Raw genomic sequence first — 17,086 nt, forward strand, 5'->3', positions numbered from 1 at the left:
GATCCCAGTTTATAACTATGAAAGAAAAGATCCCAGTAAATAACAGTGAAAGTTAATAAGAACAGGTTCTGCTGAGGAGTAGGTTCTGTCTTAATTGGAACGTAACGCCAGAAAGGAGAGAAAACATCCGAATCACATTTCCAAAGCTTTGAAGATGCCCTTAGACATTCTGCGATATCAGAAGTTGAAAACAAGTGAGAAACAGTACCAGAAGATCTAGTGGATATTGTCATCAGAGTAATTCAAAAATCATTGTATAACCAATAAGCTTGGAAACAATTATTTTCTACTATAACGGAGGATGGTGATCAAGTATGGATATGTTAAAAACATATAATTTGAATAATAAATTAGGTTGCGTATAGAAATTGATGCCCACAACTTCAGTATGTTCTGAAGACCTTGAGATTAGCAATATTCTTAGCAGTACACTTTTTGAGCCATATGAAGCTTTATGGATAGGAACGAGAAAGTTTCAAGAGAATTGGGTTAGTATAGACTGTAGAAGTTTTGGTAGATCATAAGGACCTGAATTCCAGGACGATTTGGATGACTTCTAATATCCAATTTCTTGTCAAAATTTGTGGACACGTCTGTTGAGGCTTAGTGAGTGCTGTAAACCAACAAACGTAGACATCAATCGCTAAAAAATAATCTATGAACCTGTGTTGATTATGGAGAAATTCCAGAATATTCTGGAGGCCTTAGTCTTACTAAAGGTTAATTATAAATTTTAAAAATATCCTTAGCCTTCGTAACTTATTACCAATCACTGGTCTGTTCACATTTTGTATGAAAACATTTCATTTCCAAATGATAAATGAGTTCTAAAAGGAAGTTTATGTGATTTTTACCCTACCTGACCCAAAGATGTTTTAGAATAACTTTGTCCACAAGACTCCGGAGCTATACGCAGTGCCGTAGCGTGCGGTTGGCCAGGTTGGCACCCGCCAAGGGCGCCAGCCTGAAAGGGGCGCCAAAATGCGTGAATCGTTTGGATAAATTTTGGAGATTCGTATTGAATTATGGGTTCTAATAAGTAACCATTTAAAAAAATAAATTGAATCTCATAATGAAAAATATAAAACAATTTCTGAAAACTTTTTAACAAAATATTGCATAGTGCATGCAAAAGATATTAATAATTCCTTGCAAATTTATTTAAACTCTAATGCTCTTTGATTCTTCTCAATAACAAACTTAATATATGTGTAATTACATAAATAAAGTTAGTCAATGAGACGAATCAATGATTTTTATTTTTCGGATTTGTATGTATACTGGATGTAAGACTGTAAGTTTCAATCACTCGTTTTTTTAAATAATTTAATAAGTAAATTCTACTAAGCCTTGATAAATGTTGCACCATAATCACTAAATCCATAGAACACAATCACACTAAATCCCAGGCTGAACCCTAAAAGAAATTTTCATAGAATACCGTGAAATGGGGCGAATAGAAACACTTTCAGACATGTTTGAATGTGTACAACTTAGTCTTAAATATGGGTCGCGTCTTCCTTTGCTAAGACTCCAATCGCTGTTAAAAAATAAAAATTATATCGTACAAAGATTTATGAAAATGTTGTATATTTCTGTTCACTCCGCAATGGGGCGAATAGAAACATTGTTCAGTAAATATCAATACTTTTATTATTTAAATGGGAAAATAAACACATTTTTAACTACATCTTGAAGAAATATCAACATGTATTTACTTAGTGAAGAAAAAAATTAAAATTTTTGAAACCAAGTTCAATTTTAGATCATTTTTGAAATCAACCAAAATGGCGGATGTTTCAAGCTATCAAAAATGATTGAGATTTCAATGTTTTCTTCTCAAATTTTTAATGAGAAATGTAGCAAAATTTTTAATTTGAAAATAGTTTAGCGATACTCTGTTGTTATTGAACTAATGAAAAAAATATATTTCAGTAGGTTTTTAAAGTTTATCATTGCATAATAGTCGCATTTTTAACTAAAGGTCGCTTTGTTTCTATTCGCCCCGTTTTACGGTAATGAGCATGACCCTGGACGGGATCCAGGAAACTCTGGACAGAATTTTCAAAATAAAATTGGACAATATTCTCATAAAACCAAGGACAGGATTCTGAGTAGAACTCACGCTTTTTCTTGATCGATCTTTCGCATAATTCTTGGTGTGCTTGTAACAGAATGTTGTGTAATTTTTTCATAACTTTGATAATTTGTAAACTGCACTAAGCCTAGCCGAAAATTCACAGAGCAGACATAATTTAAGAATCTGTAATGCATTTTTAATAACTTAAAGAACGTTCTACACTCGAAACTTATTTGGTTTTTCAAAAAAGATTGTAGTAGAAAGGTTGAATGTAACTATTTAGAGCTCTTCAACATTGCTGTTAAGATTTGACCACATTTCAAAAAGTAAGAGTTTTTCCTTGTTCTTTTGATGTCTTTTAAACTATATACCATCGAAAATATATATTGGAAACTTACTTTTCATAGATCCCTGATGAACCTTTTCTTCCACCGTGAAGATGGATTATCTTACTTTGAAGAAAACATTTAATTTCAATGGTAATAGCAATTCCTTGGAAATTATTTGAAAAGTCTAATATATTTCAAGTTATTGAAGTTAGCTCTCAGTTAATAACTGTGGAAGTACTCAAAAGAACACTAAGCTGAGAAGCAAGCTCTGTTCCAGTGATAAACAAGAAGAAGAAGAAGAAGTGCTTTGCAATAAAACTTCCTGAGAACATATTGACTAAATCTTGGCGAAATTTCTTAAAAAAGTCTAAGAGAATTTTATTTGATTTCTCTAGTAATTTTCTAAAATATGTAATATATTTTAATTTCAAAAGAATCCGAACTATCTTTTCCCATCTCATTTTTTTTCATTACAATTACAATTACGAGGTTAGTTTTTTGTAAAACTATCTTAGTTTTGTAAAGGGTTGCTATGGCGTTCTTTTTCTTTTTTCGGCATAAGCTCTTAAATTCTTTTCTGTTCTTCAGGGCAAAAAGTCATAAAGGTTTGCTTGAATACAAATGGTTCTGAGATGTTTAGGAGAATTTCTTTAGAAAATATATCATTGAAATCTGCAAACTATGCATGAAACATCTAGTAGATGCTGTAGATTTGTTTCTAGCCAATCAGCATCTTTCAGTTAACATTCAAAAATACTCAGAAAATGTTCATTAAAAATAAAAAAAAAGATACACATTTTCTTGAGTTAAGTCAATAATTTAATGTGTTATGAACTGAAGACAACATTTAAACTATATATGACACTTTTGATGATTTTCATAAAAAAAATATTGTATAAATCTCTGAAAATTTTTCAAAAATATTTTTTGGTAAGCTTTGGTTAAGGTGAAGATGAATCGAAGCCAAACCTCAAATTTTCAAGAGCACAAATCTGGAGAACCGAACATCCGTTTGAGATGAAAACTTAATCGATTGGTCACCACCCATCAAGTAGATCATTACGATAAACAAAAAAAATTGGACCTCTTGTGAGTTTGGATCTTTGTTTCAAATTAATTTCAGTAATAACTGATATATGTTTGTTATTAGCTGTTAGAAAATTAAACAGCTCGTCCTTTTTACCATTCAAAAAATGAGTATTCCAATATAAAATATTTAAAAAAGCATTTGTATCCGGTAGAGAAACGCAATTCATCAATAGTTTTATTAATAAATTTTACACCGATTTGGGCTGCTTCAGTCATAGTGGTTTTAGGTGGTTTTGGACATTGCATTAATCATTTGATTCATTTGTTCAGTTTGAATATTAAAATCAGAGGGAGACATATTACTAGTTCTTGGTACATTATCTAATGATTTTCCGTAAGGATTTTCGGTGGATGAAGAGACGGAATAGAAGTTTCTTGGGGCAGCTGGGGTATTTCAATTTGATTGGAAACAATTAGACCTGTTGCTCGTAGTATGAAAAAGGAAGGAGCCTCAATTTCCTACTACAATATCGGCTCAGGATTTTTCATTCGAAATTAAAAGATTCAAACGGCTACCCGACGGAACAAAATTAACTTGTGAATGAGCATAATTATAATTAACCTGATCGGTTTGAATATTAAGCAAGTGATCGTTAACTGAAAAATGAGCTCTATTGGAGATTGTGCATGGGGAATTTTGAAAACGAAAATGCTAACGTACATCTTCCTAGTATGAGCCTCGACAATTTGTTTGCGAGAAGGGCACACCCAAAAGATAGACTTTTGATTGCCCCGCATTTTACGCATATAAACTTTTTGGTATTTCCCTTCAAATGACAGACGTCCTAATCGTGAGAAGAACCTCCGCAAATTATGCGTTTAGCATCCATGCGGCAATGGTTTGTTCCATAACACCACTTTTGGCACTGACGGCCCCCATTCAATGCCAGGTTTCTGGAAATGCTCCTATGTCACACGAACATCGAACGTAAGTCTTGCTTTTGCTAAAGCTTCAATATTATTTAGATCACTTTTGTTGAAGTGAACTAAATAATATTCTTGAGAAAGCCCTTTCCGAACAATGCCAGATTGGGTTCTCTTTTTCATAATGATTACTTGGGCTGGAGAAAACTCAAGTAAGCCATTTATTTTATTTTTAATCACTTCAGTTGACTTATAGTCACTTGAGAGACGTTTCAAGACAACCTTGAAAAAACGTTCAGTTTTGTCATCATACAGTCAGTGACATAAGTTAGTAACCAAATGCTGTTTTTCTATACAAAATGCCCAAGTTTGGGGTGCTGTATCTCAGCTTGTGGTAGTCCGAATTGGCTGAAATTTGGATGAAGAACTACAAATAACTTGAAATTTTGCCTGTAAGGGAATTATAACATTGCAGTCATGTTACATAGAGTTTCAGAGGGTTGTTCAAAGACAAAAATAAGTAACCGAGAGACTTTTTAATTTCATTCGAAAACGGTAACTGGTGGAAAATTGGTATGTTCTGAAAATTTGTATGATTTATGAAATTGAACAACTTTGTGGAACAGACCAACAACCCACAACATATCGTTTTAGAATTAAGTTACAAAGTCTCTCGGTTACTTACTTTTGTCTTTGAACAACCCTCTGAAACTCTATGTAAAATGACTGCAATGTAATAATTCCCTTACAAGCAAAACTTCAAGTTATTTGTGGTTCGTCATTCAAATTTCAGCCAATTCGGACTACCAGAAGCTGAGATACAGCACCCCAAACTTGGGCATTTTGTATGGAAAAACAGCATTTGGTTTCTAACTTATGTCACTGACTGTAAGTAGAAAAACTGTACTTCTTCTCTTTAAGATGTTTGAGAAGAAGTTCGCGATCTTTTAAAGTTTCCGGTAATATCTCCTTTCTTTGCAGTTTGTAAGGAAGCCTTGATTCCTCTATTGGAGTTCAAGATCTCCTTCCTAAATCCCCCAAATTCGGAACAACTGACCACGATAGGCGGCACTCTTTGCTTCCTCACTTGAATCAAAGGGCCTGGGATAGAGACTGCTTCGATGCAATTATCAGCATTATCCTTTTCACCCTTGGAAGTAAGTTCGCATTCCGGAGAAACGTCCTTTCTTCCATTTTTTTGGAAGGAAGTTGTAAACTCAGAGATTCACCCTTCCTTTTGTTTGTAAATGCAACCATGTTTAGTGAATAAACGAAAGAAGAAGCGACCTTCTTAGGGTTTCCGAGAAAGATTACCGTAAAGGAGTCCAACGAAAAATTGAAGGCACGAACCCAAACAAGGATTGTAAAAGGATTAATAGTAGACAAAAAAGTTCTGTAGTATTTGTAGCATTGAGTAGTACTGTTGCTTTAGATAGTTTTAAATACTTCCAAGAGCATAGAGAATTCTTGTATGCACAACACGAAGGTACGATGCACACTATGCGATCCAAATATTTGATTTCGAATCATCCAGCGTTGCACGTACCAGCCTCATCATTTGCGCCGGAAAACCATGTATATACATGATTTGCCACAGACCATTTAATTTCAAAGTATCGTAAGATGCCATAAAACCAATTAACAAATTATGTGTCCGCAAACTCCAGGTTTTTGTAATAGATCATTCACAACTACCATCGCTATTCATATTAACCAAACGCCAGCAGTATTTAATTTCCCTTCTCAACAGATGTTGGGAATTTTCAGACAAAGCCTTGAAACAACATCCGTGGCATAACGGTAGGATCCAATAAAACAACGCTCAAACATGAAAACCAATGTCATCGCATACACCCCCGATTCGACTCATAAAAAGCCACCATAAAATCGTAAAACAATTCACTAAATCATTATCAGATTGACAGCCGAGTCAACCGCAAAAGAACAGACAGTGGTGCTTATGCCTAACATTTGGCGAACAGTATGTGACATTGGTTACCGTTCGAGGTCGGCACTGATTGTGTTTACGTCGTACGATTATTTTCACTCCATTAAAAACCCATTAATCACAGCCGGAAGAACCGGAAACGAGAGGGGAACTTTTCGCGCGGGAGGAAACATCTCTTCAGAGTGATGGTGTCCTTCGAATGGTTTCGCAACCTGCAAACTTCCATCGACGTGGGGAGTGTCAGATCTATTTACTAATAACAGCTGTAGGAAAAGGCATCGCACATGTCAGGAAAAGTTCTTAGTTCGACGCTGAAGGGTAATAATACGGAACAGTGTCATTATCTCGCATCTTTTCAATCGACTAATGTCGGTTGCCGGTCAGCCTCATGATAACAGTGATCAAGGTGCATACAATTTCACAAATGAGAAGCGAACGGTCGGAAACCATTACAATGTAGTGGATCAATTAGTTTCACGTCAAGAAGTGTCGAGTTTAATTGAAATGCAATATACATTTCCTCCGAACCTTGCATGTCGCGCTACGTCTTAGAATTCTTATTTGTTATACCTTCTGGGATGCGTCTCCAATCCTATTTTGATTCGCCATTTCATTCATCTGCGTACTGGTAGATATACATGTAGAGAATTCTATAATGTAAAGATAAGTGGTTCCCAACCTTATTGATAGTGAGACACGCTTTGGCATTCTATACGTTTTTTTTTTCATAAGTTTTTCAACCGAATGATCTACCATAAATGAATCAAACTGAATAGTCGGCATGGGGCAGTCACCTCCAATTTCACATAGTTGAAACCAATTTTCCATTGTTTAAGTGTGAGTTAAGATCTTATATTACGGTGTAAATATTACGGTAAAAAAAATCGAAATCCAAAATTCAAAACTGGAATATAGAAATCAGAAATCAAACATCAGTCATCAGACATCAGACATCAGACAATTAGACGTGTGAACATTTTTTTGCGATGGTTAAACGGACTCCTTAAGAAGGCGTTACAACGCTCTTGGGGTCCGCCAATCACCGGTTGAGAACTTCTTTTGCGAATGAACTATTCGCAAGAAATTAATCAATACTGAACTCTAACCAATTAATCAATACCTACTGAATTATAAACTCTGAGCGGACCATGATTTCAGACAAATTAAATAAAAAAACGTGTTTTGCTCTAAGCGATTAAAGTGTTCATATACATTACAATTATTGCTGTAAACAGTCAATAGTTCAACATTTTATAAAGAAAACTCACTTATCACTTATGTTTCTCAAAGCTGACAAAATCAAAAATGTTTGTCACTCAACATGAGATTTCTAAGGTGTTATTATTACAAGCAAAGACATTTTTGGTGTTTGAGTTGATTTCTATTTATGAGTTTCAATCAAATACTCTTTTGTGACATTGACGTTTACCTTGCATTTATTTTTATCCATCGCTTCTCAAATTCAAAATAATTATGGAAAAGAAGTAGCTATCACATTGAACGTCAAGCGTTCTAAGAGCTTCCAAACGGCACACACTTCCTTGAAAAATTGGTACTTTTGGCAATTGAATGGAAAAATGCTTTTAGCAGAAAGTTTTTTTTTCTCGAAGAGAACATGAAGAAAACTTTCCTCGCCGACATTTTACCTGCCTTTCAACAGTTTTCATTCTTTCCGTATCACAATAAAAAACTGTCGCATTCCCATACATGCACCGCTCTTTCCGAGCGAGGTTCGTTGCGCTGCTGTTACGATAATATACGACTTGAACTAACTTTTTCCAAGCGAAAGAAAAGAAAATTTCTACTCGAAAGGGAAAAGAGTTTCTCATATTCACCGGGAGTATTTTGCAAAGAGGGAAGGGAGAAGAAAATTTCCGCGGGTTGACAATACTGATGGTGATGATAGAGTGGAGGCTCAAACCATCATTTCGTGCTCCATTTACAGCATCATCATCAAATTTAGTGTGAACGTTGGACTGTGCGATCGGCAGATTGTTGGCACAGTTTTTGAAGGTTCGCATTTTTCAACCGGATTTTAAAAATATTTCACGAGTATTGTATTGTATCGTAGAACATGCCATGCTAAAAATCATTAAAGCAGTTTTGTTCCTGACATAATGTAACAGATTTGAAATGCTCAACGTGTAATTTTTGGTAGGGGTTTACTGAGCAGACTTGATCTTTGAGGAAAATACATCACTTCCTATTTTCTCGGAATCTAAATCAGTTTTGTTAGTGCGCATCGTACCTTCGTGCTGTGCGTACACGAATTCTCCCTGCTCTTGGAAGTTTTCTTAACAATTACCTAAAGCAATAAAATAGTACTTTTCAGTGCTACAAAAACAGTACTTTTCAGTGCTTACACTTAAAACGGTACTTTTCAGTGCTACTAAAACAGTACTTTTCAGTACTATTTTTTTTCTACTATTGATCCCTTTACGATCCTTGTTTGGACCCGTGCCTTCTATTTTTCGTTGGACCCGCTGGCGAAAGCTAGCGGTGGAAATCCTTCTTGGACATCGTCTTGAGAAAAAACCTCTCGAAGGTCACGTCTTCTTATTCACTTAACATGGTTGCAACAACAAACAAAAGGAAGGGTGGATCTCTGAATTCACAACTTCCTTCCAAAAAAGTGGGATTTCAAACTTAACTAAACGTGGCAAGAATGGAATAAAAGACGTTTCTCCGAATACCAACTTTCTTCCAAGGGTGAAATGAATAATTGTATCGAAATGAGCAATCAGTTCGATGCTCTAGACAAATTTTCCGAATACCAAATCGAAGCAGCCTCTAGCCCAGGCTCTTTGATTCAAGTGAGGAAGCAAAGAGTGCCGCCTATCGTGGCCAGTTGTTCCGAATTTGGGGGATTTAGGCAGGAAATCTTGAACTCAATCAGGGGAATCAAGGTCTCCTTCCAAATCGAAAAAGAAAGGAGACTGTCGCGTTTTGCCGGAACTCTTAAAGATCGTGAACTATGTCTCAATCATCTTGAAAAGGAAAACCACACATTTTTTACTTATGACGACAAAACTGAACGTTTGTTCAAAATTGTCTTGAAACGTCTCTCAAGTGACTATAAATCACCTGAAGAGATCAAAAATGGAATAAATGATTTACTTGGATTTTTCCTAGTCCAAGTAATCATTATGCAAAAGAGAATCTAGCATTGTTCGGGCTTTCTCAAGAATATTATTAAGTTCACTTTAACAAAAAAGAACTAAATAATATTAAAGCTTTAGAAAAAGCAAAACTTATGTTCGATGTCCGTGTGACATGGAAACATTTCCAGAAACCTGGAGGAAATTACCAGAACCCCACTCAGTGCCGTCGGTGCCAAAAGTGGGGTCATGGTACAAAAAATTGTCGCATGGATACTAAATGCATGATTTGCGAAGGTACTTCTCACGCTAAGGACGTCTGTCCAGTGAAGGAAGATATCGCCAAGTTAATATGTTCGAATTGCGGGGCCAATCATAAGTCCAATTTTTGGAATTGCCCTTCACACCAGGCAGATGAAAGATAATATCCGTTACGATAACGGTCGTTTCCAGAATTTGCCTGGTAGAGTATCGAACAATACTCATTTTTCAGTTAACGATCGCTTGATTAGGGATCATACCCATCATGGAAGCCCACACAATAGAAACCTCAGCCAGCGCAGTTGCTGGCTAATGTAGTGTGCTATTTCAATAACTAAAAAATAATGCGCTCTCGGGCTAGGCATTGGATATATATAGAAAGCGTTGTGTTTGGATGGGCATCTAATTCTTCCGAAAGAGTTGCACTTTGCGATTATTGAGCTGAAATCGAATTCAGGTTAACTTCTGCATTCATGAGTCCTCTCATGGCGTAGGGGTAACGCGCCCTAACTAGAGATCAGGGAGTCGTGAGTTCGATTCTCACTGAGAAGACGTGTAACTTTTTCGTAATACTTCACATCAATTTGTCCATTTAATCCAATTGCAAATTATATGTAATGTTTAGCTTTTCGGTAGAATTTAAATATTTTTAATTGGAATGCTCGTTCTCTGAATGGTAAAGAGGACGAATTGTTTAATTTTCTTACAGCCAATAACGTGCATATAGCAGTTATAACTGAAAAGCATTTTAAACCTGGATCTAAACTCAAAAGAGATCCTAAGTTTTTTGTTTATCGTAATGATCGACTTGATGGGGCATGTAGGGGTGTTACAATCATCATTCATAGGCGTATAAAACATCAACTGTTTTCGTCATTTGAAACTAAAGTTTTTGAAACTTTAGGTGTTTCAGTTGAAACACAGCTTGATGAATATACTTTCATTGCTGCCTATTTGCCTTTTCAATGCTCTGGACAGCAAGTTAATTTGCTTCAAACTGACTTGCGAAAATTGACTCGCAATAAGTCAGAATTTTTTTTGTCGTTGGTGACTTTAATGCCAAACATCGGTTATGAAATAATTCGGCAGAATTTTATTTGATGGGTGCTCTTCAGTATATTTCTCAATTCAATACCCTGATAGCCCTACATGTTCTTCCTCTTCTAGAAATCCATCTACGATTGATTTGGTCTTAGCTGACTCTAGTCATCTTTGTAGCTAACTCATGCTGATTTTGATTCTGATCATGTCCCTGTTACATTTCAAATATCCCATAAAGCGATTTTCAATCCTATCAGCTCCACTTTCAATTATTTACGAGCCAACTGGAATTTTTATCAAACGTATATTGACTCTAATCTTGATGTTAACATTTCATTACAAACTGAACTTGATATTGACAATGCTCTCTAAACTTTAAAAAATTCCATTGTTGAAGCTAGGAGCATTGCAATTCCAAAATGTGAAGTAAAAACGCGCTCCCGATCCTGGTTTGAAAATTATATGGCAGGATTTGCAGAAAGAAATCAAAAAAACGTTTTGCACAATTAAGAAACAAAAATTTTGAAAATAAAATTTCTCAATAGGCCCTTTTGGAAATTATCTAAAATCTTGAAAATCATTGAAAGAGGAAAACAAATTATTACTAACTAATTGCGAAAAAGCTCAAAAACTTGCTATGCAGTTTGAAAGTGCGCACAATTTTAATTTAGGACCTACTAGTCCAATTGAAAATCAAGTTACTCAGGACTTCGAAAATATTCTCAATCAAGAGCACGTTTTCGAAAATTCCTGGGAGACTGATTTGGAAGAAGTGAGAACTATTATTAAAAAATTCAAAAATATGAAAGCTCCTGGCGATGATGGAATTTTCTACATCCTCATCAAGAAACTTCCAGAAAGTAGCTTATCATTTTTAGTTTATATATATTCCACAAATATTTTCAATTAGCATATTTTCCTGACAAACGGAAAAATGCTGAGGTTGTACCAATTTTAAAACCAGACAAAAATCCTGCAGAAGCTTCTAGTATCGTCCAATCAGTTTGCTTTCCTCCGTCAATAAACTCTTTGAAAAGGTCATTTTGAACAGAATGATGGTCCACATCAACGAAAATTCATTTTTTTTTTTTTTTGCAAATGAACAGTTCGGATTCCGCCATGGACATTCGACCACTCATCAACTGTTACGTGTAACAAATTTGATTCGTTCCAACAAATCTGAAGGCTATTCTACTGGTCTTGCTCTTCTAGACATAAAAAAGCATCAGAACTCCAGATCTGAATGATTTCCTGTAAAAGCTGGTGTTCCTCAAGGCAGCATTTTGGGACCAATATTGTACAATATTTTCACATCTGACTTACCTGAGTTACCTCAGGAATGTCAAAAATCTTTGTTTGCGGATGACACAGGCCTCTCCGCTAAAGGACGAAGTCTACGTGTCATCTGTAGTCGATTGCAAAAAAGTTTGGATATTTTTTCTTCATACTTGCACAAATGGAAGATTTCTCCTAATGCTTCCAAAACTCAACTAATAATATTCCCACATTAACCAAAAGCTCTTTATTTGAAACCTTCAAGTAGACATGTTGTCACGATGAGAGGGGTTCCAATAACTTGGTCAGATAAAGTTAAGTATCTAGGGCTCATGCTACATAAGAATTAAGCTTTCAAAAATCACATTGAGGACATTCAAGCCAAATGTAATAAATATGTTAAATGTCTCAATCCCCTTGTTAATAGAAAATCAAAACTTTGTCTTAAGAACAAGCTTTTAATATTCAAACAAATTTTCAGGCCAGCCATGTTGTATGCTGTACCAATATGGACTAGCTGTTGTAATACCAGGAAGAAAGCTCTGCAGAGAATTCAAAATACAATTTTCAAAATGATTCTGAAGCTTCCTCTCTGGTATAGTACCAATGAGTTACATAGAATATCCAATGTTGAAACATTGGAACAAATGTCAAATAAAATAATCAATAATTTCAGGCAAAAATCGTTACAATCTTCTATTGCCACGATTAATGCGTTATATGTTTAGGTTAAGTTAGGTTAAGTATATTCAAAGCGTTTTTTTTCTCTTATAAGCAGGTGAAATCTCACCTGTAAATAATCTGAACTGCTACGGTAAATGAAATGTAATATGTTGTTAACAAAATATTAATAAAATCTTAGATTTGTTTTACCAAATTAGGATGATAGTGTTGTCTAATAACACAGAACACCTAGATATAAGAAAAAAGTAAATCAGTTTTGCTGAAAGTAATTTAAAGCAAAACTTCGTCTTTAGACGAAGATATATATTTGTATAGATACAAAAAGTTTGTTTTGGAATTCTGATATGGAATATTTAAGGAAAAATTGTTTAAATAATTAAAATTTTCATCACAACGAGGATCAGAGTCTACTTGAAAGATTCGATTCAAATGTAAACGACTTTTCACGAAATAAAGAATGTGGCCCGTTGCTTTGCTTATCATCATCTGTTTATTGGTATCAATGTTGTGTACAATTGATTAAAGCAACACTGATTGATGGAGAATTTGTAAAACGAAATGCACTGAATTACGTAATTGGCATTACGCAACTTCAATTAGATACGTAATGACTATTATGTAAGGCTTTTCCATTACGCAACTGTTTACACAATCGCAACTAATTGTTACACAACAATTTTTAGTGATTGAAAAATAATGATAAATGCATCCCGATATGATTACTGACACCGTAGAGTACTGTTTAACGAAATCGAAATAGTAGTTTACGCAACAAGATGTGGAATGGAGATTTTTACAGCACGAGTCATACGTTTATCCAACGAGGCTTGTTGAGTTGAATAATTACGATGTGTGCTGTAAAAGTCGAGTTCTACACCGAGTTGCGTACATTTTTTTGCAATTTCATAGAAGGTTACTTAAGGAATAATTTTAAAACTATTGCTGACCAATCTGCACATGGTCGTCCGTACCCGAACAGAAGAAAAGTGCTACTGAATACCATATTGAGGTATTCTGTTGCGGCACCTGGCCACACTGCACGAAACGATGGGTGGCGATATTAAGGTAGTTGAATTCAACGCGCGTCGGAAATGTCAACCATGTAGAGAAAGGGAGAAACAAAAACAAAATCAAGGATTGCGAAGAGCTATTGCGGTGTGAATTTGTTCCTGAATGAAAAGTTGAATTATCGGTTAAAGTGAATTAGTAGTACGGGTGTTATTGGTAAAAATAGAAGGTAAAATTGAAGTTGAAACGATTGAAATGATACTTACCGGAATTTATATTGTAGTAGCGGACAGTTTAGAGAGATTGTTAGAGGAAGTTTGGAAAGTGATAGCGAGGAGTGAAAAACTACTCATGTATGTTAGAATTGAAACAAAATGGTGAAACATGAAACTAATATACTATTTTTACAGTTTTGAGCTGCAACACTAGAAGCTGCTTCAAAAATTAGTTTGAGATCCGAACATATTCCATTCCATATAATTTCCAATACTTACAACCTGAATGCGGTATGCATAAGCCCTGAATAAGAGGTAAAATACCTCAAACAATATCTGAAGCATATTCTATGAATATCAAACTCGTAATTAGATCTAGTATTGTAATACCTATATAATACAGTCAGGTCTCCTATTAGACACATGGTTGGGGGGCGTAATAGGAATCTACGTTATAGGAGACCCAGGGCTTATGGGATTTCATCACTTTGGGGGTGTCGTTGAATATCTCGTATGCCAAAAGAGATAGAACAGTACTGTCTTCGGCGAAGTTTCAGTACTAAGTACGATCTACCTTTAGGAGTTGAGGATCATCCTTTTAGTTGAGAACTTGGCCGGTAGGGGCGCTTTTTCTGATTTGCACTATATGAACCATGAGGGATAAGAATGCAAAATTTTGTAACATATGATATCTCTGAATCCTGATGATTTGGAAGGTTGGTGTCTTCGGAAGAGTTGTTCAGTAGCTCAAGGGCTGACATGGTACGGAATTACGCCACCAGGCGGCGTTAGTGGGCATAGAATTTTTGTTTTGCGCATAGCTCAGTTGCCTGACCACTTAGAAAGATGGCGTCTTCGGCAAAGTTGCTCAGTATCACAAGGGCTAACATTATTTGAGCCAAAAGTTTCGAAATGGTGCCACTAGGCGGCGCTAGTGAGCAAGGAATTTTTATTTCGTAGATAGCTCAATAGTCTGACCACTTAGAAAGTTAGCGTCTTCGGCAAAGTATCTCTGTATCACAAGGGCTAACATAATTTGAGCCGAAAGTTTCGAAATTTTGCCACTAGGCGGCGCTAGTGAGCAAAGCATTTTTGTTTTGCGCATAGCTCAGTAGCCCGACCACTTAGAAAGATGGCGTCTTCGGCAAAGTTGATCAGTATCACAAGGGCTAACATTATTTGAGCCGAAAGTTTCGAAATTTTGCCACTAGGCGGCGCTAGTGAGCAAGGAATTTTTATTTCGTAGATAGCTCAATAGTCTGACCACTTAGAAAGTTGGCGTCTTCGGCAAAGTTTCTCTGTATCACAAGGGCTAACATTATTTGAGCCGAAAGTTTCGAAATTTTGCCACTAGACGGCGCTAGTGAGCAAGGAATTTTTATTTCGTAGATAGCTCAATAGTCTGACCACTTAGAAAGATGGCGTCTTCGGCAAAGTTGCTCAGTATCACAAGGGCTGACATTATTTGAGTCGAAAGTTTCGAAATTTTGCCACTAGGTGGCGCTAGTGAGCAAGGAATTTTAATTTCGTGGATAGCTCAGTAGCCTGACCACTTAGAAAGTTGGCGTCTTCGGCAAAGTTGCTAAGTATTACAAGGGCTAACATTATTTGAGCCAAAAGTTTCGAAATTTTGCCACTAGGCGGCGCTAGTGAGCCAAGAATTTTTGAACAAAAATTCTTGGCTCACTAGCGCCGCATAGTGGCAAAATTTCGAAACTTTCGGCTCAAATAATGTTAGCTCTTGTGATACTGATCAACTTTGTAGAAGACGCCATCTCTCTATGTGGTCAGGCTACTAAGCTATCCACGAAACAAAAATTATTTGCTCACTAGCGCCGCCTAGTGGCAAAATTTCGAAACTTTTGGCTCAAATAATGTTAGCCCTTGTGATACTGAGCAACTTTGCCGGAGACGCCATCTTTCTAAGTGGTCGGGCTACTGAGCTATGCACAAAACAAAAATTCCTTGCTCACTAGCGCCGCCTAGTGGCAAAATTTCGACACTTTCGGCTCAAATAATGTTAGCCCTTGTGATACTGATCAACTTTGTCGAAGACGCCATTTTTCTAAGTGGTCAGGCTACTGAGCTATCCACGAAACAAAAATTATTTGCTCACTAGCGCCGCCTAGTGGCAAAATTTCGAAACTTTTGGCTCAAATAATGTTAGCCCTTGTGATACTGAGCAACTTTGCCGAAGACGCCATCTTTCTAAGTGGTCGGGCTACTGAGCTATGCGCAAAACAAAAATTCTTGGCTCACTAGCGCCGCCTAGTGGCACCATTTCGAAACTTTTGGCTCAAATAATGTTAGCCCTTGTGATACTGAGCAACTTTGCCGAAGACGCCAACTTTCTTAGTGGTCAGGCTACTGAGCTATGCGCAAAACAAAAATTACTTGCTCACTAGTGCCGCATAGTGGCAACATTTCGAAACTTTCGGCTCAAATAATGTTAGCCCTTGTGATACTGAGCAACTTTGCCGAAGACGCCAACTTTCTTAGTGGTCAGGCTACTGAGCTATGCGCAAAACAAAAATTACTTGCTCACTAGTGCCGCCTAGTGGCAACATTTCGAAACTTTCGGCTCAAATAATGTTAGCCCTTGTGATACAGAGCAACTTTGCCGAAGACGCCATCGTTCTAAGTGGTCAGGCTACTGAGCTATGTGCAAAACAAAACTTCCTTGCTCACTAGCGCCGCCTAGTGGCAAAATTTCAAAACTTTCGGCTCAAATAATGTTAGATCTTGTGATACAGAGCAACTTTGCCGAAGACGCCATCGTTCTAAGTGGTCAGGCTACTGAGCTATGCGCAAAACAAAACTTCCTTGCTCACTAGCGCCGCCTAGTGGCAAAATTTCGAAACTTTCGGCTCAAACAATGTTAGCCCTTGTGATACAGAGAAACTTTGCCGAAGACGCCATCTTTCTAAGTGGTCAGGCTACTGAGCTATGCGCAAAACAAAAATTCCTTGCTCACTAGCGCCGCCTATTGGCAAAATTTCGAAACATTTGGCTCAAATAATGTAAGCCCTTGTGATACTGAGCAACTTTGCCGAAGACGCCATCTTTCTAAGTGGTCAGGCAACTGAGCTATGCGCAAAACAAAAATTCCATGCCCACTAGCGCCGCCTGGTGGCGTAATTCCGTATCAGAATGACCACCACATGTCAGCCCTTGAGCTACTGAACAACTCTTCC

Source organism: Aedes aegypti, chromosome 1 (assembly GCF_002204515.2).
Source record: "Aedes aegypti strain LVP_AGWG chromosome 1, AaegL5.0 Primary Assembly, whole genome shotgun sequence".
Taxonomy (NCBI): Eukaryota; Metazoa; Arthropoda; class Insecta; order Diptera; family Culicidae; genus Aedes; species Aedes aegypti.